The following is a 25,142-nucleotide window of genomic DNA, read 5'->3' on the forward strand; positions in this document are numbered from 1 at the left end:
TTATGCCCCTGTACACATGCTTGATTCTCTTTCGGAGACATAGCAATCCATAGGTTTTAAGATACATACTAGTCAGGTACATTCTTAGGCGTTTAATATGCGGTGTTGAGTCCATTTCGTTGAGCAAGGAGTAGCTCTTGTCTATTCCATATTTGACTTAAGGAACTTTATCTGTGCTCATTTCAATCTCTGGTTTTATGCAGCACCCCAACTCACCTTTACCCTTAAGCAAGCATAAGTTGGTTTTCTAAATTTGAGACCCTGTTCTGTTCTGTAATTCAGTTCCTGTGTAGCCAAGTTTCCATTCCGTGTATTACTTATATCTTATGATGTTTCTTTTTCTGTGTGACTTATTTCAGTTAGAATCATCATACCTGAATCCACTCATTGTGCTGCTAAGGGCCTGATGACACAGATTTCATTGCTGAGTGGTATTGCTTTGTAAGTAAATACCACAACTTCTTTATCCATTTTTCACTTTCTGCGATGTTGAACTTGTACTGTAAACGAGGTTCTTGTAAACAGAGGCGTCCCAAACTTTGGGGTGGCTGTGTCTTTTTGATTTTAATTTCCCTAAGCTATAGGAGCATAAGTGGCAGTGCCCTAGGCTCTGTTGCTTTGTTTTTTAGATGTTTCAGGAAACACCATACACTTCTCCGGAGTGGTTGTTGGCAATTTACATCCCGCCCATCAGCATAACAAGGCTCCCAGTTCTCCATGGCCTGTCCTGCCTTTCTGGATTTTACACTTTATTCAGATGGCCCTTTTGACCGGGGGGAATTGAGACTTCATTGTAGTGCAGATTTCCTTTGCAAGCTTGCTTGGTTGGCCAAAAAGGGCGTATGCGTTTTTTCCTGAATATATTCAGGAAAAAACGCATACGCCCTTTTTGGCCAAGTGCATCATTGTGGACGTTCTGCCTCTTTTCCTATGCTTTCAATGCAATTCCAGTCTACCTCCTGAAATCGGTTTCCTGCAATTCTGCCCCGCTTTCAAGTCCTCTTGGCAACCTTACTTCAGTATATTTTTGGACGATAGCTGTCATTTATAACTCTGCAGGTTTGTGAATTACAGTGCCCCTGAGCTCCTTTCTTCAACTCGCTTTCTTGTGAGCTGGCCGCAACACCGCAGGATGGCTTCAGGCCCTAATCTGGTTCCGGCACGGCACGCTGAGCCTTTGGTTAATTCCTCTTCCTGGTGGGAAATGAGAGTTAAATTTGCCCGTCCAGACACCTCCAGCTAGTCTCTCATTGGTTCTCGCTATTCCTGTTCATCTTCCGCAGAAATTGCAAACTGGGCCAAACTGGAGGTTAAAGGGACTGACTCTCCAAGTCGGGAGAGTGTTAGTAAAGCGTCTGGAATGTTGCACCCGAGTACCAGGGTACGAAAACTGAGACATATTTCAACACGTCTCCCGATCACATGGTTGATTATACTCTAGGTTCCACATGCATGTTTTAGCTGAAGGAAGAATACCTTAAACCTGGGTAGTTGAAACCCGTGGAATGGGTACCATGCAATATGACTTCAAAGGGTCTTCATTTGCTCACCGAACCTCTCCAATCCTATCACTGCTGCGTTTATGCCCCTGTACACATGCTTGATTCTCTTTCGGAGACATAGCAATCCATAGGTTTTAAGATACTTACTAGTCAGGTACATTCTTAGGCGTTTAATATGCGGTGTTGATTCCATTTCGTTGAGCAAGGAGTAGCTCTTGTCTATTCCATATTTGACTTAAGGAACTTTATCTGTGCTCATTTCAATCTCTGGTTTTATGCAGCACCCCAACTCACCTTTCCCCTTAAGCAAGCATAAGTTGGTTTTCTAAATTTGAGACCCTGTTCTGTTCTGTAATTCAGTTCCTGTGTAGCCAAGTTTCCATTCCGTGTATTACTGATATCTTATGATGTTTCTTTTTCTGTGTGACTTATTTCAGTTAGAATCATCATACCTGAATCCACTCATTGTGCTGCTAAGTGCCTGATGACACAGATTTCATTGCTGAGTGATATTGCTTTGTAAGTAAATACCACAACTTCTTTATCCATTTTTCACTTTCTGCGATGTTGAACTTGTACTGTAAACGAGGTTCTTGTAAACAGAGCCGTTCCAAACTTTGGGGTGGCTGTGTCTTTTTGATTTTAATTTCCCTAAGCTATAGGACCATAAGTGGAAGTGCCCTAGGTTCTGTTGCTTTGCTTTTTAGATGTTTCAGGAAACACCACACACTTCTCCCAAGTGGTTGTTGGCAATTTACATCCCGCCCATCAGCATAACAAGGCTCCCAGTTCTCCATGGCCTGTCCTGCCTTTCTGGATTTTATACTTTTTTCAGATGGCCCTTTTGACCGGGGGGAAGTGAGACTTCATTGTAGTGCAGATTTCCTTTGCAAGCTTGCTTGGTTGGCCAAAAAGGGCGTATGCGTTTTTTCCTGAATATATTCAGGAAAAAACGCATACGCCCTTTTTGGCCAAGTGCATCATTGTGGACGTTCTGCCTCTTTTCCTATGCTTTCAATGCAATTCCAGTCTACCTCCTGAAATCAGTTTCCTGCAATTCTGCCCCGCTTTCAAGTCCTCTTGGCAGCCTTACTTCAGTCTATTTTTGGACGATAGCTGTCATTTATAACTCTGCAGGTTTGTGAATTACAGTGCCCCTGAGCTCCTTTCTTCAACTCGCTTTCTTTTGTGCTGGCCGCAACACCGCAGGATGGCTTCAGGCCCTAATCTGGTTCCGGCACGGCACGCTGAGCCTTTGGTTAATTCCTCTTCCTGGTTGGAAATGAGAGTTAAATTTGCCCGTCCAGACACCTCCAGCTAGCCTCTCATTGGTTCTCGCTATTCCTGTTCATCTTCCGCAGAAATTGCAAACTGGGCCAAACAGGAGGTTAAAGGGACTGACTCTCCAAGTCGGGAGAGTGTTAGTAAAGCGTCTGGAATGTTGCACCCGAGTACCAGGGTACGAAAACTGAGACATATTTGAACACGTCTCCCGATCACATGGTTGATCATACTCTAGGTTCCACATGCATGTTTTAGCTGAAGGAAGAATACCTTAAACCTGGAGAGTTAAGACCCGTGGAATGGGTACCATGCAATATGACTTCAAAGGGTCTTCATTTGCTCACCGAACCTCTCCAATCCTATCACTGCTGCGTTTATGCCCCTGTACACATGCTTGATTCTCTTTCGGAGACATAGCAATCCATAGGTTTTAAGATACTTACTAGTCAGATACATTCTTAGGCGTTTAATATGCGGTGTTGAGTCCATTTCGTTGAGCAAGGAGTAGCTATTGTCTATTCCATATTTGGCTTAAGGAACTTTATCTGTGCTCATTTCAATCTCTGGTTTTATGCAGCACCCCAACTCAACTTTACCCTTAAGCAAGCATAAGTTGGTTTTCTAAATTTGAGACCCTGTTCTGTTCTGTAATTCAGTTCCTGTGTAGCCAAGTTTACATTCCGTGTATTACTGATATCTTATGATGTTTCTTTTTCTGTGTGACTTATTTCAGTTAGAATCATCATACCTGAATCCACTCATTGTGCTGCTAAGGGCCTGATGGCACAGATTTCATTGCTGAGTGATATTGCTTTGTAAGTAAATACCACAACTTCTTTATCCATTTTTCACTTTCTGTGATATTGAACTTGTACGGTAAACGAGGTTCTTGTAAACAGAGGCGTCCCAAACTTTGGGGTGGCTGTGTCTTTTTGATTTTAATTTCCCTAAGCTATAGGACCATAAGTGGAAGTGCCCTAGGCTCTGTTGCTTTGTTTTTTAGATGTTTCAGGAAACACCATACACTTCTCCCGAGTGTCTGTTGGCAATTTACATCCCGCCCATCAGCATAACAAGGCTCCCAGTTCTCCATGGCCTGTCCTGCCTTTCTGGATTTTACACTTTTTTCAGATGGCCCTTTTGACCGGGGGGAAGTGAGACTTCATTGTAGTGCAGATTTCCTTTGCAAGCTTGCTTGGTTGGCCAAAAAGGGCGTATGCGTTTTTTCCTGAATATATTCAGGAAAAAACGCATACGCCCTTTTTGGCCAAGTGCATCATTGTGGACGTTCTGCCTCTTTTCCTATGCTTTCAATGCAATTCCAGTCTACCTCCTGAAATCGGTTTCCTGCAATTCTGCCCCGCTTTCAAGTCCTCTTGGCAGCCTTAATTCAGTCTATTTTTGGACGATAGCTGTCATTTATAACTCTGCAGGTTTGTGAATTACAGTGCCCCTGAGCTCCTTTCTTCAACTCGCTTTCTTGTGACCTGGCCGCAACACCGCAGGATGGCTTCAGGCCCTAATCTGGTTCCGGCCCGGCACGCTGAGCCTTTGGTTATTTCCTCTTCCTGGTGGGAAATGAGAGTTAAATTTGCCCGTCCAGACACCTCCAGCTAGTCTCTCATTGGTTCTCGCTATTCCTGTTCATCTTCCGCAGAAATTGCAAACTGTGCCAAACAGGAGGTTAAAGGCACTGACTCTCCAAGTGGGGAGAGTGTTAGTAAAGCGTCTGGAATGTTGCACCCGAGTACCAGGGGAGGAAAACTGAGACATATTTGAACACGTCTCCCGTTCACACGGTTGATCATACTCTGGGTTCCACATGCATGTTTTAGCTGAAGGAAGAATACCTTAAACCTGGAGAGTTGAGACCCGTGGAATGGGTACCATGCAATATGTCTTCAAAGGGTCTTCATTTGCTCACCGAACCTCTCCAATCCTATCACTGCTGCGTTTATGCCCCTGTACACATGCTTTATTCTCTTTTGGAGACATAGCAATCCATAGGTTTTAAGATACTTACTAGTCAGGTACATTCTTAGGCGTTTAATATGGGGTGTTGAGTCCATTTCGTTGAGCAAGGAGTAGCTCTTGTCTATTCCATATTTGGCTTAAGGAACTTTATCTGTGCTCATTTCAATCTCTGGTTTTATGCAGCACCCCAACTCACCTTTCCCCTTAAGCGAGCATAAGTTGGTTTTCTAAATATGAGACCCTGTTCTGTTTTGGAATTCAGTTCCTGTGTAGCCAAGTTTACATTCCATGTATTACTGATATCTTATGATGTTTCTTTTTCTGTGTGACTTATTTCAGTTAGAATCATCATACCTGAATCCACTCATTGTGCTGCTAAGGTCCTGATGACACAGATTTCATTGCTGAGTGATATTGCTTTGTAAGTAAATACCACAACTTCTTTATCCATTTTTCACTTTCTGCGATGTTGAACTTGTACTGTAAACGAGGTTCTTGTAAACAGAGGCGTCCCAAACTTTGGGGTGTCTGTGTCTTTTTGATTTTAATTTCCCTAAGCTATAGGACCATAAGTGGCAGTGCCCTTGGCTCTGTTGCTTTGTTTTTTAGATGTTTCAGGAAACACCATACACTTCTCCCGAGTGGTTGTTGGCAATTTACATTCCGCCATCAGCATAACAAGGCTCCCAGTTCTCCATGGCCTGTCCTGCCTTTCTGGATTTTACACTTTTTTCAGATGGCCCTTTTGACCGGGGGGAAGTGAGACTTCATTGTAGTGCAGATTTCCTTTGCAAGCTTGCTTGGTTGGCCAAAAAGGGCGTATGCGTTTTTTCCTGAATATATTCAGGAAAAAACGCATACGCCCTTTTTGGCCAAGTGCATCATTGTGGACGTTCTGCCTCTTTTCCTATGCTTTCAATGCAATTCCAGTCTACCTCCTGAAATCGGTTTCCTGCAATTCTGCCCCGCTTTCAAGTCCTCTTGGCAGCCTTAATTCAGTCTATTTTTGGACGATAGCTGTCATTTATAACTCTGCAGGTTTGTGAATTACAGTGCCCCTGAGCTCCTTTCTTCAACTTGCTTTCTTGTGACCTGGCCGCAACACCGCAGGATGGCTTCAGGCCCTAATCTGGTTCCGGCCCGGCACGCTGAGCCTTTGGTTATTTCCTCTTCCTGGTGGGAAATGAGAGTTAAATTTGCCCGTCCAGACACCTCCAGCTAGTCTCTCATTGGTTCTCGCTATTCCTGTTCATCTTCCGCAGAAATTGCAAACTGTGCCAAACAGGAGGTTAAAGGCACTGACTCTCCAAGTGGGGAGAGTGTTAGTAAAGCGTCTGGAATGTTGCACCCGAGTACCAGGGGAGGAAAACTGAGACATATTTGAACACGTCTCCCGTTCACACGGTTGATCATACTCTGGGTTCCACATGCATGTTTTAGCTGAAGGAAGAATACCTTAAACCTGGAGAGTTGAGACCCGTGGAATGGGTACCATGCAATATGTCTTCAAAGGGTCTTCATTTGCTCACCGAACCTCTCCAATCCTATCACTGCTGCGTTTATGCCCCTGTACACATGCTTTATTCTCTTTTGGAGACATAGCAATCCATAGGTTTTAAGATACTTACTAGTCAGGTACATTCTTAGGCGTTTAATATGGGGTGTTGAGTCCATTTCGTTGAGCAAGGAGTAGCTCTTGTCTATTCCATATTTGGCTTAAGGAACTTTATCTGTGCTCATTTCAATCTCTGGTTTTATGCAGCACCCCAACTCACCTTTCCCCTTAAGCGAGCATAAGTTGGTTTTCTAAATATGAGACCCTGTTCTGTTTTGGAATTCAGTTCCTGTGTAGCCAAGTTTACATTCCATGTATTACTGATATCTTATGATGTTTCTTTTTCTGTGTGACTTATTTCAGTTAGAATCATCATACCTGAATCCACTCATTGTGCTGCTAAGGTCCTGATGACACAGATTTCATTGCTGAGTGATATTGCTTTGTAAGTAAATACCACAACTTCTTTATCCATTTTTCACTTTCTGCGATGTTGAACTTGTACTGTAAACGAGGTTCTTGTAAACAGAGGCGTCCCAAACTTTGGGGTGTCTGTGTCTTTTTGATTTTAATTTCCCTAAGCTATAGGACCATAAGTGGCAGTGCCCTTGGCTCTGTTGCTTTGTTTTTTAGATGTTTCAGGAAACACCATACACTTCTCCCGAGTGGTTGTTGGCAATTTACATTCCGGCCATCAGCATAACAAGGCTCCCAGTTCTCCATGGCCTGTCCTGCCTTTCTGGATTTTACACTTTTTTCAGATGGCCCTTTTGACCGGGGGGAAGTGAGACTTCATTGTAGTGCAGATTTCCTTTGCAAGCTTGCTTGGTTGGCCAAAAAGGGCGTATGCGTTTTTTCCTGAATATATTCAGGAAAAAACGCATACGCCCTTTTTGGCCAAGTGCATCATTGTGGACGTTCTGCCTCTTTTCCTATGCTTTCAATGCAATTCCAGTCTACCTCCTGAAATCGGTTTCCTGCAATTCTGCCCCGCTTTCAAGTCGTCTAGGCAGCCTTACTTCAGTCTATTTTTGGACAATAGCTGTCATTTATAACTCTGCAGGTTTGTGAATTACAGTGCCCCTGAGCTCCTTTCTTCAACTCGCTTTCTTTTGAGCTGGCCGCAACACCGCAGGATGGCGTCAGGCCCTAATCTGGTTCCGGTATGGCACGCTGAGCCTTTGGTTATTTCCTCTTCCTGGTGGGAAATGAGAGTTAAATTTGCCCGTCCAGACACCTCCAGCTAGTCTCTCATTGGTTCTCGCTATTCCTGTTCATTTTCCGCAGAAATTGCAAACTGGGCCAAACAGGAGGTTAAAGGCGCTGACTCTCCAAGTGGGGAGAGTGTTAGTAAAGTGTCTGGAATGTTGCACCCGAGTACCAGGGGACGAAAACTGAGACATATTTGAACACGTCTCCCGTTCACATGGTTGATCATACTTGGGTTCCACATGCATGTTTTAGCTGAAGGAAGAATACCTTAAACCTGGAGAGTTAAGACCCGTGGAATGGGTACCATGCAATATGACTTCAAAGGGTCTTCATTTGCTCACCGAACCTCTCCAATCCTATCACTGCTGCCTTTATGCCCCTGTACACATGCTTGATTCTCTTTCGGAAACATAGCAATCCATAGGTTTTAAGATACTTACTAGTCAGGTACATTCTTAGGCGTTTAATATGCGGTGTTGAGTCCATTTCGTTGAGCAAGGAGTAGCTCTTGTCTATTCCATATTTGGCTTAAGGAACTTTATCTGTGCTCATTTCAATCTCTGGTTTTATGCAGCACCCCAACTCACCTTTACCCTTAAGCAAGCATAAGTTGGTTTTCTAAATTTGAGACCCTGTTCTGTTCTGTAATTCAGTTCCTGTGTAGCCAAGTTTCCATTCCGTGTATTACTGATATCTTATGATGTTTCTTTTTCTGTGTGACTTATTTCAGTTAGAATCATCATACCTGAATCCACTCATTGTGCTGCTAAGGGCCTGATGACACAGATTTCATTGCTGAGTGATATTGCTTTGTAAGTAAATACCACAACTTCTTTATCCATTTTTCACATTCTGTGATATTGAACTTGTACGGTAAACGAGGTTCTTGTAAACAGAGGCGTCCCAAACTTTGGGGTGGCTGTGTCTTTTTGATTTTAATTTCCCTAAGCTATAGGACCATAAGTGGAAGTGCCCTAGGCTCTGTTGCTTTGTTTTTTAGATGTTTCAGGAAACACCATACACTTCTCCCGAGTGTCTGTTGGCAATTTACATCCCGCCCATCAGCATAACAAGGCTCCCAGTTCTCCATGGCCTGTCCTGCCTTTCTGGATTTTACACTTTTTTCAGATGGCCCTTTTGACCGGGGGGAAGTGAGACTTCTTTGTAGTGCAGATTTCCTTTGCAAGCTTGCTTTGTTGGCCAAAAAGGGCGTATGCGTTTTTTCCTGAATATATTCAGGAAAAAACGCATACGCCCTTTTTGGCCAAGTGCATCATTGTGGACGTTCTGCCTCTTTTCCTATGCTTTCAATGCAATTCCAGTCTACCTCCTGAAATCGGTTTCCTGCAATTCTGCCCCGCTTTCAAGTCCTCTTGGCAGCCTTACTTCAGTCTATTTTTGGACGATAGCTGTCATTTATAACTCTGCAGGTTTGTGAATTACAGTGCCCCTGAGCTCCTTTCTTCAACTCGCTTTCTTGTGACCTGGCCGCAACACCGCAGGATGGCTTCAGGCCCTAATCTGGTTCCGGCATGGCACGCTGAGCCTTTGGTTAATTCCTCTTCCTGGTGGGAAATGAGAGTTAAATTTGCCCGTCCAGACACCTCCTGCTAGCCTCTCATTGGTTCTCGCTATTCCTGTTCATCTTCCGCAGAAATTGCAAACTGGGCCAAACAGGAGGTTAAAGGGACTGACTCTCCAAGTCGGGAGAGTTTTAGTAAAGCGTCTGGAATGTTGCACCCGAGTACAAGGGTACGAGAACAGAGACATATTTGAACACGTCTCCCGATCACATGGTTGATCATACTCTAGGTTCCACATGCATGTTTTAGCTGAAGGAAGAATACCTTAAACCTGGGTAGTTGAAACCCGTGGAATGGGTACCATGCAATATGACTTCAAAGGGTCTTCATTTGCTCACCGAACCTCTCCAATCCTATCACTGCTGCGTTTATGCACCTGTACACATGCTTGATTCTCTTTCGGAGACATAGCAATCCATAGGTTTTAAGATACTTACTAGTCAGGTACATTCTTAGGCATTTAATATGCGGTGTTGAGTCCATTTCGTTGAGCAAGGAGTAGCTCTTGTCTATTCCATATTTGGCTTAAGGAACTTTATCTGTGCTCATTTCAATCTCTGGTTTTATGCAGCACCCCAACTCACCTTTCCCCTTAAGCAAGAATAAGTTGGTTTTCTAAATTTGAGACCCTGTTCTGTTCTGTAATTCAGTTCCTGTGTAGCCAAGTTTCCATTCCGTGTATTACTGATATCTTATGATGTTTCTTTTTCTGTGTGACTTATTTCAGTTAGAATCATCATACCTGAATCCACTCATTGTGCTGCTAAGGGCCTGATGACACAGATTTCATTGCTGAGTGATATTGCTTTGTAAGTAAATACCACAACTTCTTTATCCATTTTTCACTTTCTGCGATGTTGAACTTGTACTGTAAGCGAGGTTCTTGTCAACAGAGCCGTTCCAAACTTTGGGGTGGCTGTGTCTTTTTGATTTTAATTTCCCTAAGCTATAGGACCATAAGTGGAAGTGCCCTAGGTTCTGTTGCTTTGTTTTTTAGATGTTTCAGGAAACACCATACACTTCTCCCGAGTGGTTGTTGGCAATTTACATCCCGCCCATCAGCATAACAAGGCTCCCAGTTCTCCATGGCCTGTCCTGCCTTTCTGGATTTTACACTTTTTTCAGATGGCCCTTTTGACCGGGGGGAAGTGAGACTTCATTGTAGTGCAGATTTCCTTTGCAAGCTTGCTTGGTTGGCCAAAAAGGGCGTATGCGTTTTTTCCTGAATATATTCAGGAAAAAACGCATACGCCCTTTTTGGCCAAGTGCATCATTGTGGACGTTCTGCCTCTTTTCCTATGCTTTCAATGCAATTCCAGTCTACCTCCTGAAATCGGTTTCCTGCAATTCTGCCCCGCTTTCAAGTCCTCTTGGCAACCTTACTTCAGTCTATTTTTGGACGATAGCTGTCATTTATAACTCTGCAGGTTTGTGAATTACAGTGCCCCTGAGCTCCTTTCTTCAACTCGCTTTCTTGTGAGCTGGCCGCAACACCGCAGGATGGCTTCAGGCCCTAATCTGGTTCCGGCACGGCACGCTGAGCCTTTGGTTAATTCCTCTTCCTGGTGGGAAATGAGAGTTAAATTTGCCCGTCCAGACACCTCCAGCTAGTCTCTCATTGGTTCTCGCTATTCCTGTTCACCTTCCGCAGAAATTGCAAACTGGGCCAAACTGGAGGTTAAAGGGACTGACTCTCCAAGTCGGGAGAGTGTTAGTAAAGCGTCTGGAATGTTGCACCCGAGTACCAGGGTACGAAAACTGAGACATATTTGAACACGTCTCCCGTTCACATGGTTCATCATACTTGGGTTCCACATGCATGTTTTAGCTGAAGGAAGAATACCTTAAACCTGGAGAGTTAAGACCCGTGGAATGGGTACCAAGCAATATGACTTCAAAGGGTCTTCATTTGCTCACCGAACCTCTCCAATCCTATCACTGCTGCATTTATGCCCCTGTACACATGCTTGATTCTCTTTCGGAGACATAGCAATCCATAGGTTTTAAGATACATACTAGTCAGGTACATTCTTAGGCGTTTAATATGCGGTGTTGAGTCCATTTCGTTGAGCAAGGAGTAGCTCTTGTCTATTCCATATTTGACTTAAGGAACTTTATCTGTGCTCATTTCAATCTCTGGTTTTATGCAGCACCCCAACTCACCTTTACCCTTAAGCAAGCATAAGTTGGTTTTCTAAATTTGAGACCCTGTTCTGTTCTGTAATTCAGTTCCTGTGTAGCCAAGTTTCCATTCCGTGTATTACTTATATCTTATGATGTTTCTTTTTCTGTGTGACTTATTTCAGTTAGAATCATCATACCTGAATCCACTCATTGTGCTGCTAAGGGCCTGATGACACAGATTTCATTGCTGAGTGATATTGCTTTGTAAGTAAATACCACAACTTCTTTATCCATTTTTCACTTTCTGCGATGTTGAACTTGTACTGTAAACGAGGTTCTTGTAAACAGAGGCGTCCCAAACTTTGGGGTGGCTGTGTCTTTTTGATTTTAATTTCCCTAAGCTATAGGAGCATAAGTGGCAGTGCCCTAGGCTCTGTTGCTTTGTTTTTTAGATGTTTCAGGAAACACCATACACTTCTCCGGAGTGGTTGTTGGCAATTTACATCCCGCCCATCAGCATAACAAGGCTCCCAGTTCTCCATGGCCTGTCCTGCCTTTCTGGATTTTACACTTTATTCAGATGGCCCTTTTGACCGGGGGGAATTGAGACTTCATTGTAGTGCAGATTTCCTTTGCAAGCTTGCTTGGTTGGCCAAAAAGGGCGTATGCGTTTTTTCCTGAATATATTCAGGAAAAAACGCATACGCCCTTTTTGGCCAAGTGCATCATTGTGGACGTTCTGCCTCTTTTCCTATGCTTTCAATGCAATTCCAGTCTACCTCCTGAAATCGGTTTCCTGCAATTCTGCCCCGCTTTCAAGTCCTCTTGGCAACCTTACTTCAGTATATTTTTGGACGATAGCTGTCATTTATAACTCTGCAGGTTTGTGAATTACAGTGCCCCTGAGCTCCTTTCTTCAACTCGCTTTCTTGTGAGCTGGCCGCAACACCGCAGGATGGCTTCAGGCCCTAATCTGGTTCCGGCACGGCATGCTGAGCCTTTGGTTAATTCCTCTTCCTGGTGGGAAATGAGAGTTAAATTTGCCCGTCCAGACACCTCCAGCTAGTCTCTCATTGGTTCTCGCTATTCCTGTTCATCTTCCGCAGAAATTGCAAACTGGGCCAAACAGGAGGTTAAAGGGACTGACTCTCCAAGTCGGGAGAGTGTTAGTAAAGCGTCTGGAATGTTGCACCCGAGTACCAGGGTACGAAAACTGAGACATATTTCAACACGTCTCCCGATCACATGGTTGATTATACTCTAGGTTCCACATGCATGTTTTAGCTGAAGGAAGAATACCTTAAACCTGGGTAGTTGAAACCCGTGGAATGGGTACCATGCAATATGACTTCAAAGGGTCTTCATTTGCTCACCGAACCTCTCCAATCCTATCACTGCTGCGTTTATGCCCCTGTACACATGCTTGATTCTCTTTCGGAGACATAGCAATCCATAGGTTTTAAGATACTTACTAGTCAGGTACATTCTTAGGCGTTTAATATGCGGTGTTGATTCCATTTCGTTGAGCAAGGAGTAGCTCTTGTCTATTCCATATTTGACTTAAGGAACTTTATCTGTGCTCATTTCAATCTCTGGTTTTATGCAGCACCCCAACTCACCTTTCCCCTTAAGCAAGCATAAGTTGGTTTTCTAAATTTGAGACCCTGTTCTGTTCTGTAATTCAGTTCCTGTGTAGCCAAGTTTCCATTCCGTGTATTACTGATATCTTATGATGTTTCTTTTTCTGTGTGACTTATTTCAGTTAGAATCATCATACCTGAATCCACTCATTGTGCTGCTAAGTGCCTGATGACACAGATTTCATTGCTGAGTGATATTGCTTTGTAAGTAAATACCACAACTTCTTTATCCATTTTTCACTTTCTGCGATGTTGAACTTGTACTGTAAACGAGGTTCTTGTAAACAGAGCCGTTCCAAACTTTGGGGTGGCTGTGTCTTTTTGATTTTAATTTCCCTAAGCTATAGGACCATAAGTGGAAGTGCCCTAGGTTCTGTTGCTTTGCTTTTTAGATGTTTCAGGAAACACCACACACTTCTCCCAAGTGGTTGTTGGCAATTTACATCCCGCCCATCAGCATAACAAGGCTCCCAGTTCTCCATGGCCTGTCCTGCCTTTCTGGATTTTATACTTTTTTCAGATGGCCCTTTTGACCGGGGGGAAGTGAGACTTCATTGTAGTGCAGATTTCCTTTGCAAGCTTGCTTGGTTGGCCAAAAAGGGCGTATGAGTTTTTTCCTGAATATATTCAGGAAAAAACGCATACGCCCTTTTTGGCCAAGTGCATCATTGTGGACGTTCTGCCTCTTTTCCTATGCTTTCAATGCAATTCCAGTCTACCTCCTGAAATCGGTTTCCTGCAATTCTGCCCCGCTTTCAAGTCCTCTTGGCAGCCTTACTTCAGTCTATTTTTGGACGATAGCTGTCATTTATAACTCTGCAGGTTTGTGAATTACAGTGCCCCTGAGCTCCTTTCTTCAACTCGCTTTCTTTTGTGCTGGCCGCAACACCGCAGGATGGCTTCAGGCCCTAATCTGGTTCCGGCACGGCACGCTGAGCCTTTGGTTAATTCCTCTTCCTGGTTGGAAATGAGAGTTAAATTTGCCCGTCCAGACACCTCCAGCTAGCCTCTCATTGGTTCTCGCTATTCCTGTTCATCTTCCGCAGAAATTGCAAACTGGGCCAAACAGGAGGTTAAAGGGACTGACTCTCCAAGTCGGGAGAGTGTTAGTAAAGCGTCTGGAATGTTGCACCCGAGTACCAGGGTACGAAAACTGAGACATATTTGAACACGTCTCCCGATCACATGGTTGATCATACTCTAGGTTCCACATGCATGTTTTAGCTGAAGGAAGAATACCTTAAACCTGGAGAGTTAAGACCCGTGGAATGGGTACCATGCAATATGTCTTCAAAGGGTCTTCATTTGCTCACCGAACCTCTCCAATCCTATCACTGCTGCGTTTATGCCCCTGTACACATGCTTGATTCTCTTTCGGAGACATAGCAATCCATAGGTTTTAAGATACATACTAGTCAGGTACATTCTTAGGCGTTTAATATGCGGTGTTGAGTCCATTTCGTTGAGCAAGGAGTAGCTCTTGTCTATTCCATATTTGACTTAAGGAACTTTATCTGTGCTCATTTCAATCTCTGGTTTTATGCAGCACCCCAACTCACCTTTACCCTTAAGCAAGCATAAGTTGGTTTTCTAAATTTGAGACCCTGTTCTGTTCTGTAATTCAGTTCCTGTGTAGCCAAGTTTCCATTCCGTGTATTACTTATATCTTATGATGTTTCTTTTTCTGTGTGACTTATTTCAGTTAGAATCATCATACCTGAATCCACTCATTGTGCTGCTAAGGGCCTGATGACACAGATTTCATTGCTGAGTGGTATTGCTTTGTAAGTAAATACCACAACTTGTTTATCCATTTTTCACTTTCTGCGATGTTGAACTTGTACTGTAAACGAGGTTCTTGTAAACAGAGGCGTCCCAAACTTTGGGGTGGCTGTGTCTTTTTGATTTTAATTTCCCTAAGCTATAGGAGCATAAGTGGCAGTGCCCTAGGCTCTGTTGCTTTGTTTTTTAGATGTTTCAGGAAACACCATACACTTCTCCGGAGTGGTTGTTGGCAATTTACATCCCGCCCATCAGCATAACAAGGCTCCCAGTTCTCCATGGCCTGTCCTGCCTTTCTGGATTTTACACTTTATTCAGATGGCCCTTTTGACCGGGGGGAAGTGAGACTTCATTGTAGTGCAGATTTCCTTTGCAAGCTTGCTTGGTTGGCCAAAAAGGGCGTATGCGTTTTTTCCTGAATATATTCAGGAAAAAACGCATACGCCCTTTTTGGCCAAGTGCATCATTGTGGACGTTCTGCCTCTTTTCCTATGCTTTCAATGCAATTCCAGTCTACCTCCTGAAATCGGTTTCCTGCAATTCTGCCCCGCTTTCAAGTCCTCTTGGCAACCTTACTTCAGTATATTTTTGGACGATAGCTGTCATTTATAACTCTGCAGGTTTGTGAATTACAGTGCCCCTGAGCTCCTTTCTTCAACTCGCTTTCTTGTGAGCTGGCCGCAACACCGCAGGATGGCTTCAGGCCCTAATCTGGTTCCGGCACGGCACGCTGAGCCTTTGGTTAATTCCTCTTCCTGGTGGGAAATGAGAGTTAAATTTGCCCGTCCAGACACCTCCAGCTAGTCTCTCATTGGTTCTCGCTATTCCTGTTCATCTTCCACAGAAATTGCAAACTGGGCCAAACTGGAGGTTAAAGGGACTGACTCTCCAAGTCGGGAGAGTGTTAGTAAAGTGTCTGGAATGTTGCACCCGAGTACCAGGGTACGAAAACTGAGACATATTTCAACACGTCTCCCGATCACATGGTTGATTATACTCTAGGTTCCACATGCATGTTTTAGCTGAAGGAAGAATACCTTAAACCTGGGTAGTTGAAACCCGTGGAATGGGTACCATGCAATATGACTTCAAAGGGTCTTCATTTGCTCACCGAACCTCTCCAATCCTATCACTGCTGCGTTTATGCCCCTGTACACATGCTTGATTCTCTTTCGGAGACATAGCAATCCATAGGTTTTAAGATACTTACTAGTCAGGTACATTCTTAGGCGTTTAATATGCGGTGTTGATTCCATTTCGTTGAGCAAGGAGTAGCTCTTGTCTATTCCATATTTGACTTAAGGAACTTTATCTGTGCTCATTTCAATCTCTGGTTTTATGCAGCACCCCAACTCACCTTTCCCCTTAAGCAAGCATAAGTTGGTTTTCTAAATTTGAGACCCTGTTCTGTTCTGTAATTCAGTTCCTGTGTAGCCAAGTTTCCATTCCGTGTATTACTGATATCTTATGATGTTTCTTTTTCTGTGTGACTTATTTCAGTTAGAATCATCATACCTGAATCCACTCATTGTGCTGCTAAGTGCCTGATGACACAGATTTCATTGCTGAGTGATATTGCTTTGTAAGTAAATACCACAACTTCTTTATCCATTTTTCACTTTCTGCGATGTTGAACTTGTACTGTAAACGAGGTTCTTGTAAACAGAGCCGTTCCAAACTTTGGGGTGGCTGTGTCTTTTTGATTTTAATTTCCCTAAGCTATAGGACCAAAAGTGGAAGTGCCCTAGGTTCTGTTGCTTTGTTTTTTAGATGTTTCAGGAAACACCATACACTTCTCCCGAGTGGTTGTTGGCAATTTACATCCCACCCTTCAGCATAACAAGGCTCCCAGTTCTCCATGGCCTGTCCTGCCTTTCTGGATTTTACACTTTTTTCAGATGGCCCTTTTGACCGGGGGGAAGTGAGACTTCATTGTAGTGCAGATTTCCTTTGCAAGCTTGCTTGGTTGGCCAAAAAGGGCGTATGCGTTTTTTCCTGAATATATTCAGGAAAAAACGCATACGCCCTTTTTGGCCAAGTGCATCATTGTGGACGTTCTGCCTCTTTTCCTATGCTTTCAATGCAATTCCAGTCTACCTCCTGAAATCGGTTTCCTGCAATTCTGCCCCGCTTTCAAGTCCTCTTGGCAGCCTTACTTCAGTCTATTTTTGGACGATAGCTGTCATTTATAACTCTGCAGGTTTGTGAATTACAGTGCCCCTGAGCTCCTTTCTTCAACTCGCTTTCTTTTGTGCTGGCCGCAACACCGCAGGATGGCTTCAGGCCCTAATCTGGTTCCGGCACGGCACGCTGAGCCTTTGGTTAATTCCTCTTCCTGGTTGGAAATGAGAGTTAAATTTGCCCGTCCAGACACCTCCAGCTAGCCTCTCATTGGTTCTCGCTATTCCTGTTCATCTTCCGCAGAAATTGCAAACTGGGCCAAACAGGAGGTTAAAGGGACTGACTCTCCAAGTCGGGAGAGTGTTAGTAAAGCGTCTGGAATGTTGCACCCGAGTACCAGGGTACGAAAACTGAGACATATTTGAACACGTCTCCCGATCACATGGTTGATCATACTCTAGGTTCCACATGCATGTTTTAGCTGAAGGAAGAATACCTTAAACCTGGAGAGTTAAGACCCGTGGAATGGGTACCATGCAATATGACTTCAAAGGGTCTTCATTTGCTCACCGAACCTCTCCAATCCTATCACTGCTGCGTTTATGCCCCTGTACACATGCTTGATTCTCTTTCGGAGACATAGCAATCCATAGGTTTTAAGATACTTACTAGTCAGATACATTCTTAGGCGTTTAATATGCGGTGTTGAGTCCATTTCGTTGAGCAAGGAGTAGCTCTTGTCTATTCCATATTTGGCTTAAGGAACTTTATCTGTGCTCATTTCAATCTCTGGTTTTATGCAGCACCCCAACTCAACTTTACCCTTAAGCAAGCATAAGTTGGTTTTCTAAATTTGAGACCCTGTTCTGTTCTGTAATTCAGTTCCTGTGTAGCCAAGTTTACATTCCGTGTATTACTGATATCTTATGATGTTTCTTTTTCTGTGTGACTTATTTCAGTTAGAATCATCATACCTGAATCCACTCATTGTGCTGCTAAGGGCCTGATGGCACAGATTTCATTGCTGAGTGATATTGCTTTGTAAGTAAATACCACAACTTCTTTATCCATTTTTCACTTTCTGTGATATTGAACTTGTACGGTAAACGAGGTTCTTGTAAACAGAGGCGTCCCAAACTTTGGGGTGGCTGTGTCTTTTTGATTTTAATTTCCCTAAGCTATAGGACCATAAGTGGAAGTGCCCTAGGCTCTGTTGCTTTGTTTTTTAGATGTTTCAGGAAACACCATACACTTCTCCCGAGTGTCTGTTGGCAATTTACATCCCGCCCATCAGCATAACAAGGCTCCCAGTTCTCCATGGCCTGTCCTGCCTTTCTGGATTTTACACTTTTTTCAGATGGCCCTTTTGACCGGGGGGAAGTGAGACTTCATTGTAGTGCAGATTTCCTTTGCAAGCTTGCTTGGTTGGCCAAAAAGGGCGTATGCGTTTTTTCCTGAATATATTCAGGAAAAAACGCATACGCCCTTTTTGGCCAAGTGCATCATTGTGGACGTTCTGCCTCTTTTCCTATGCTTTCAATGCAATTCCAGTCTACCTCCTGAAATCGGTTTCCTGCAATTCTGCCCCGCTTTCAAGTCCTCTTGGCAGCCTTAATTCAGTCTATTTTTGGACGATAGCTGTCATTTATAACTCTGCAGGTTTGTGAATTACAGTGCCCCTGAGCTCCTTTCTTCAACTTGCTTTCTTGTGACCTGGCCGCAACACCGCAGGATGGCTTCAGGCCCTAATCTGGTTCCGGCCCGGCACGCTGAGCCTTTGGTTATTTCCTCTTCCTGGTGGGAAATGAGAGTTAAATTTGCCCGTCCAGACACCTCCAGCTAGTCTCTCATTGGTTCTCGCTATTCCTGTTCATCTTCCGCAGAAATTGCAAACTGTGCCAAACAGGAGGTTAAAGGCACTGACTCTCCAAGTGGGGAGAGTGTTAGTAAAGCGTCTGGAATGTTGCACCCGAGTACCAGGGGAGGAAAACTGAGACATATTTGAACACGTCTCCCGTTCACACGGTTGATCATACTCTGGGTTCCACATGCATGTTTTAGCTGAAGGAAGAATACCTTAAACCTGGAGAGTTGAGACCCGTGGAATGGGTACCATGCAATATGTCTTCAAAGGGTCTTCATTTGCTCACCGAACCTCTCCAATCCTATCACTGCTGCGTTTATGCCCCTGTACACATGCTTTATTCTCTTTTGGAGACATAGCAATCCATAGGTTTTAAGATACTTACTAGTCAGGTACATTCTTAGGCGTTTAATATGGGGTGTTGAGTCCATTTCGTTGAGCAAGGAGTCGCTCTTGTCTATTCCATATTTGGCTTAAGGAACTTTATCTGTGCTCATTTCAATCTCTGGTTTTATGCAGCACCCCAACTCACCTTTCCCCTTAAGCGAGCATAAGTTGGTTTTCTAAATATGAGACCCTGTTCTGTTTTGGAATTCAGTTCCTGTGTAGCCAAGTTTACATTCCATGTATTACTGATATCTTATGATGTTTCTTTTTCTGTGTGACTTATTTCAGTTAGAATCATCATACCTGAATCCACTCATTGTGCTGCTAAGGTCCTGATGACACAGATTTCATTGCTGAGTGATATTGCTTTGTAAGTAAATACCACAACTTCTTTATCCATTTTTCACTTTCTGCGATGTTGAACTTGTACTGTAAACGAGGTTCTTGTAAACAGAGGCGTCCCAAACTTTGGGGTGTCTGTGTCTTTTTGATTTTAATTTCCCTAAGCTATAGGACCATAAGTGGCAGTGCCCTTGGCTCTGTTGCTTTGTTTTTTAGATGTTTCAGGAAACACCATACACTTCTCCCGAGTGGTTGTTGGCAATTTACATTCCGGCCATCAGCATAACAAGGCTCCCAGTTCTCCATGGCCTGTCCTGCCTTTCTGGATTTTACACTTTTTTCAGATGGCCCTTTTGACCGGGGGGAAGTGAGACTTCATTGTAGTGCAGATTTCCTTTGCAAGCTTGCTTGGTTGGCCAAAAAGGGCGTATGCGTTTTTTCCTGAATATATTCAGGAAAAAACGCATACGCCCTTTTTGGCCAAGTGCATCATTGTGGACGTTCTGCCTCTTTTCCTATGCTTTCAATGCAATTCCAGTCTACCTCCTGAAATCGGTTTCCTGCAATTCTGCCCCGCTTTCAAGTCGTCTAGGCAGCCTTACTTCAGTCTATTTTTGGACAATAGCTGTCATTTATAACTCTGCAGGTTTGTGAATTACAGTGCCCCTGAGCTCCTTTCTTCAACTCGCTTTCTTTTGAGCTGGCCGCAACACCGCAGGATGGCGTCAGGCCCTAATCTGGTTCCGGTATGGCACGCTGAGCCTTTGGTTATTTCCTCTTCCTGGTGGGAAATGAGAGTTAAATTTGCCCGTCCAGACACCTCCAGCTAGTCTCTCATTGGTTCTCGCTATTCCTGTTCATTTTCCGCAGAAATTGCAAACTGGGCCAAACAGGAGGTTAAAGGCGCTGACTCTCCAAGTGGGGAGAGTGTTAGTAAAGTGTCTGGAATGTTGCACCCGAGTACCAGGGGACGAAAACTGAGACATATTTGAACACGTCTCCCGTTCACATGGTTGATCATACTTGGGTTCCACATGCATGTTTTAGCTGAAGGAAGAATACCTTAAACCTGGAGAGTTAAGACCCGTGGAATGGGTACCATGCAATATGACTTCAAAGGGTCTTCATTTGCTCACCGAACCTCTCCAATCCTATCACTGCTGCCTTTATGCCCCTGTACACATGCTTGATTCTCTTTCGGAGACATAGCAATCCATAGGTTTTAAGATACTTACTAGTCAGGTACATTCTTAGGCGTTTAATATGCGGTGTTGAGTCCATTTCGTTGAGCAAGGAGTAGCTCTTTTCTATTCCATATTTGGCTTAAGGAACTTTATCTGTGCTCATTTCAATCTCTGGTTTTATGCAGCACCCCAACTCACCTTTCCCCTTAAGCAAGCATAAGTTGGTTTTCTAAATTTGAGACCCTGTTCTGTTCTGTAATTCAGTTCCTGTGTAGCCAAGTTTACATTCCGTGTATTACTGATATCTTATGATGTTTCTTTTTCTGTGTGACTTATTTCAGTTAGAATCATCATACCTGAATCCACTCATTGTGCTGCTAAGGGCCTGATGACACAGATTTCATTGCTGAGTGATATTGCTTTGTAAGTAAATACCACAACTTCTTTATCCATTTTTCACTTTCTGCGATGTTGAACTTGTACTGTAAACGAGGTTCTTGTAAACAGAGCCGTTCCAAACTTTGGGGTGGCTGTGTCTTTTTGATTTTAATTTCCCTAAGCTATAGGACCATAAGTGGAAGTGCCCTAGGCTCTGTTGCTTTGTTTTTTAGATGTTTCAGGAAACACCATACACTTCTCCCAAGTGTCTGTTGGCAATTTACATCCCGCCCATCAGCATAACAAGGCTCCCAGTTCTCAATGGCCTGTTGCCTTTCTGGATTGTACACTTTTTTCAGATGGCCCTTTTGACCGGGGGGAAGTGAGACTTCATTGTAGTGCAGATTTCCTTTGCAAGCTTGCTTGGTTGGCCAAAAAGGGCGTATGCGTTTTTTCCTGAATATATTCAGGAAAAAACGCATACGCCCTTTTTGGCCAAGTGCATCATTGTGGACGTTCTGCCTCTTTTCCTATGCTTTCAATGCAATTCCAGTCTACCTCCTGAAATCGGTTTCCTGCAATTCTGCCCCGCTTTCAAGTCCTCTTGGCAGCCTTACTTCAGTCTATTTTTGGACGATAGCTGTCATTTATAACTCTGCAGGTTTGTGAATTACAGTGCCCCTGAGCTCCTTTCTTCAACTCGCTCTGTTTTGAGCTGGCCGCAACACCGAGGGATGGCTTCAGGCCCTAATCTGGTTCCGGTACGGCACGCTGAGCCTTTGGTGATTTCCTCTTCCTGGTGGGAAATGAGAGTTAAATTTGCCCGTCCAGACACCTCCAGCTAGCCTCTCATTGGTTCTCGCTATTCCTGTTCATCTTCCGCAGAAATTGCAAACTGGGCCAAACAGGAGGTTAAAGGCGCTGACTCTCCAAGTGGGGAGAGTGTTAGTAAAGTGTCTGGAATGTTGCACCCGAGTACCAGGGGAGGAAAACGGAGACATATTTGAACACGTCTCCCGTTCACATGGTTGATCATATTCTGGGTTCCACATGCATGTTTTCGCTGAAGGATGAATACCTTAAACCTGGAGAGTTGAGACCCGTGTAATGGGTACCATGCAATATGACTTCAAAGGGTCTTCATTTGCTCACTGAACCTCGCTAATCCTATCACTGCTGCGTTTATGCCCCTGTACACACGCTTGATTCTCTTTTGGAGACATAGCAATCCATAGGTTTTAAGATACTTACTAGTCAGATACATTCTTAGGCGTTTAATATGCGGTGTTGAGTCCATTTCGTTGAGCAAGGAGTAGCTCTTGTCTATTCCATATTTGGCTTAAGGAACTTTATCTGTGCTCATTTCAATCTCTGGTTTTATGCAGCACCCCAACTCACCTTTACCCTTAAGCAAGCATAAGTTGGTTTTCTAAATTTGAGACCCTGTTCTGTTCTGTAATTCAGTTCCTGTGTAGCCAAGTTTACATTCCGTGTATTACTGATATCTTATGATGTTTCTTTTTCTGTGTGACTTATTTCAGTTAGAATCATCATACCTGAATCCACTCATTGTGCTGCTAAGGGCCTGATGACACAGATTTCATTGCTGAGTGATATTGCTTTGTAAGTAAATACCACAACTTCTTTATCCATTTTTCACATTCTGTGATATTGAACTTGTACGGTAAACGAGGTTCTTGTAAACAGAGGCGTCCCAAACTTTAGGGTGGCTGTGTCTTTTTGATTTTAATTTCCCTAAGCTATAGGACCATAAGTGGAAGTGCCCTAGGCTGTGTTGCTTTGTTTTTTAGATGTTTCAGGAAACACCATACACTTCTCCCGAGTGTCTGTTGGCAATTTACATCCCGCCCATCAGCATAACAAGGCTCCCAGTTCTCCATGGCCTGTCCTGCCTTTCTGGATTTTACACTTTTTTCAGATGGCCCTTTTGACCGGGGGGAAGTGAGACTTCTTTGTAGTGCAGATTTCCTTTGCAAGCTTGCTTTGTTGGCCAAAAAGGGCGTATGCGTTTTTTCCTGAATATATTCAGGAAAAAACGCATACGCCCTTTTTGGCCAAGTGCATCATTGTGGACGTTCTGCCTCTTTTCCTATGCTTTCAATGCAATTCCAGTCTACCTCCTGAAATCGGTTTCCTGCAATTCTGCCCCGCTTTCAAGTCCTCTTGGCAGCCTTACTTCAGTCTATTTTTGGACGATAGCTGTCATTTATAACTCTGCAGGTTTGTGAATTACAGTGCCCCTGAGCTCCTTTCTTCAACTCGCTTTCTTGTGACCTGGCCGCAACACCGCAGGATGGCTTCAGGCCCTAATCTGGTTCCGGCACGGCATGCTGAGCCTTTGGTTATTTCCTCTTCCTGGTGGGAAATGAGAGTTAAATTTGCCCGTTCAGACACCTCCAGCTAGTCTCTCATTGGTTCTCACTATTCCTGTTCATCTTCCGCAGAAATTGCAAACTGGGCCAAACAGGAGGTTAAAGGGACTGACTCTCCAAGTCGGGAGAGTGTTAGTAAAGCGTCTGGAATGTTGCACCCAAGTACCAGGGTACGAAAACTGAGACATATTTGAACACGTCTCCCGATCAAATGGTTGATCATACTCTAGGTTCCACATGCATGTTTTAGCTGAAGGAAGAATACCTTAAACCTGGGTAGTTGAAACCCGTGGAATGGGTACCATGCAATATGTCTTCAAAGGGTCTTCATTTGCTCACCGAACCTCTCCAATCCTATCACTGCTGCGTTTATGCCCCTGTACACATGTTTGATTCTCTTTCGGAGACATAGCAATCCATAGGTTTTAAGATAATTACTAGTCAGGTACATTCTTAGGCGTTTAATATGCGGTGTTGAGTCCATTTCGTTGAGCAAGGAGTAGCTCTTGTCTATTCCATATTTGGCTTAAGGAACTTTATCTGTGCTCATTTCAATCTCTGGTTTTATGCAGCACCCCAACTCACCTTTACCCTTAAGCAAGCATAAGTTGGTTTTCTAAATTTGAGACCCTGTTCTGTTCTGTAATTCAGTTCCTGTGTAGCCAAGTTTACATTCCGTGTATTACTGATATCTTATGATGTTTCTTTTTCTGTGTGACTTATTTCAGTTAGAATCATCATACCTGAATCCACTCATTGTGCTGCTAAGGGCCTGATGACACAGATTTCATTGCTGAGTGATATTGCTTTGTAAGTAAATACCACAACTTCTTTATCCATTTTTCACTTTCTGCGATGTTGAACTTGTACTGTAAACGAGGTTCTTGTAAACAGAGGCGTCCCAAACTTTGGGTTGTCTGTGTCTTTTTGATTTTAATTTCCCTAAGCTATAGGACCATAAGTGGAAGTGCCCTAGGCTCTGTTGATTTGTTTTTTAGATGTTTCAGGAAACACCATACACTTCTCCCAAGTGGTTGTTGGCAATTTACATCCCGCCCATCAGCATAACAAGGCTCCCAGTTCTCCATGGCCTGTCCTGACTTTCTGGATTTTATACTTTTTTCAGATGGCCCTTTTGACCGGGGGGAAGTGAGACTTCATTGTAGTGCAGATTTCCTTTGCAAGCTTGCTTGGTTGGCCAAAAAGGGTGTATGCGTTTTTTCCTGAATATATTCAGGAAAAAACGCATACGCCCTTTTTGGCCAAGTGCATCATTGTGGACGTTCTGCCTCTTTTCCTATGCTTTCAATGCAATTCCAGTCTACCTCCTGAAATCGGTTTCCTGCAATTCTGCCCCGCTTTCAAGTCCTCTTGGCAGCCTTACTTCAGTCTATTTTTGGACGATAGCTGTCATTTATAACTCTGCAGGTTTGTGAATTACAGTGCCCCTGAGCTCCTTTCTTCAACTCGCTTTCTTGTGACCTGGCCGCAACACCGCAGGATGGCTTCAGGCCCTAATCTGGTTCCGGCCCGGCACGCTGAGCCTTTGGTTAATTCCTCTTCCTGGTGGGAAATGAGAGTTAAATTTGCCCGTCCAGACACCTCCAGCTAGCCTCTCATTGGTTCTCGCTATTCCTGTTCATCTTCCGCAGAAATTGCAAACTGGGCCAAACAGGAGGTTAAAGGGACTGACTCTCCAAGTACGGAGAGTGTTAGTAAAGTGTCTGGAATGTTGCACCCGAGTACCAGGGTACGAAAACTGAGACATATTTGAACACGTCTCCCGATCACATGGTTGATCATACTCTAGGTTCCAC

At 43.8% G+C, this 25,142-nt stretch overlaps 2 long non-coding RNA genes across 6 annotated transcripts in view; both read left to right on the plus strand.

Moving 5' to 3' along the window:
• The window catches only part of LOC307181296, a 1,479,290-nt gene that overhangs the window by 700,863 nt on the left and 753,285 nt on the right, over window positions 1–25,142 (plus strand). The gene's annotated exons all lie outside the window — the stretch shown is intronic.
• Window positions 1–25,142, plus strand: part of LOC307181298 — a 315,417-nt gene that overhangs the window by 165,911 nt on the left and 124,364 nt on the right. The gene's annotated exons all lie outside the window — the stretch shown is intronic.

The sequence above is a fragment of the Stenella coeruleoalba genome (genome assembly GCF_951394435.1).
Source record: "Stenella coeruleoalba genome assembly, contig: scaffold_34, whole genome shotgun sequence".
NCBI classification, from domain to species: Eukaryota; Metazoa; Chordata; class Mammalia; order Artiodactyla; family Delphinidae; genus Stenella; species Stenella coeruleoalba.